This window comes from Lactuca saligna, chromosome 7 (genome assembly GCF_052625555.1).
Source record: "Lactuca saligna cultivar CGN05327 chromosome 7, ASM5262555v1, whole genome shotgun sequence".
Taxonomy (NCBI): Eukaryota; Viridiplantae; Streptophyta; class Magnoliopsida; order Asterales; family Asteraceae; genus Lactuca; species Lactuca saligna.
In genome coordinates this window covers 145,039,560-145,041,010 of record NC_136423.1, presented here as the reverse complement: position 1 = coordinate 145,041,010, position 1,451 = coordinate 145,039,560, and the positions used below count along the sequence as shown (strand labels likewise).

Here is a 1,451-nt window from a genome sequence, read left to right as displayed (position 1 = left end):
ATGTCTCCAATCAACCATATACCATCGCCCTACTCCGAATCTCCTTGGACTCTTCCCCATGATAGCAATGGAGAAGATGGTATCATCTACAACACTGGCTTGATCGGGTCTTTGATACGTGAAGAGGGTCATATTTATTCGTTAGCATTGTCCGGGGATTTGTTGTACACAGGTTCGGATTCTAAGAACATTAGAGTGTGGAAGAATTTGATGGAGTTTTCAGGTTTCAAATCGAGTAGTGGTTTAGTGAAAGCGATCGTTGTTTTTCGTAACCGGATATTTACCGGCCACGAGGACGGGAAGATTCGGGTTTGGAAGTATTCAGATAAGAAGAAAAAAGCTTACAAACGGATCGGTAATTTACCCTCGACAAAAGATTACATCAAGAGCTCTATGAACCCTAATAATTACATTGAAGCAAGACGACATCGTAACCTTCCATGGATCAAGCATTATGATCTTGTTTCTTGCATGTGTTTGGATGAAGAAAAAGGGTTGTTGTACTCTGGATCGTGGGATAGAACAATGAAAGTTTGGAGGATTTCGAATTCGAAATGTTTAGAATCTGTAAATGCTCATGACGACGCCATTAATTCCGTAGTCATTAGGTTTTCCGGTTTGGTTTTTACGGGGTCCGCCGACGGAACGGTAAAGGTGTGGCGGAGGGAGTTCGTCGGGAAGACCAAAAAACTCCTTTTGGTTTCCACGCTTTTGAATCAAGACAGCGCTGTCACGTCTGTGGTGGTGAACGCCTCTCAGGCCACCGTGTACGCGGGATCCTCCGATGGATTGGTGAACTTTTGGGAACGCAAGAAGCAATCGTTGTCACATGGCGGAGTTCTGAGGGGTCACAAGCTTGCAGTGCTTTGTCTTGCGACTGCCGGAAGCTTGTTGTTGAGTGGGTCGGCGGACAACAGCATCTGTGTGTGGCGGAGTGAAGGTAGCGGCGTTCACACTTGTTTGTCGGTCTTGAATAGTCACACTGGTCCGGTGAAATGTCTCGCAGTTCAAGATCGGAATGAGGATTATGATGATGATGATGATCGGAAAGATGAAGAATGGATAGTTTACAGTGGCAGTTTGGATAACTCGTTGAAGCTTTGGCGGGTGTCCGAACTGCTAGCCTGAAAATGTCACTATTAAAAGTTAAAACCAATATAGAATGGACACCATGCGCCGCCTTCTGGAAGTAGTGATCCATAATGGAACGCTAACTGCAATAAATTTGTGTTTTTATCGATTGAAATGATGAACATCACAATTTTGCATTGGGGAGAAGAGTGAAGGAGAAAATGTTTGATCAGATAGTCTATAAATGGTGTTGAAGATCGATCACCATTGTGTGTATCCACATCTCTATATGACACATTTTGTGTATTGTATCTCTATATGACATATTATGTATCTGTGCCTGTACTTCTGTGTTTCTGGGTCTTTTTTTCTCTCTATAT

General features: G+C 43.3%; 1 pseudogene; it reads left to right on the top strand.

The window, feature by feature from the left end:
• On the top strand, nt 1-1,128 carry LOC145005424 (protein JINGUBANG pseudogene; annotated as a pseudogene).
• Nucleotides 1,129-1,451: the final 323 nt, after the last annotated feature.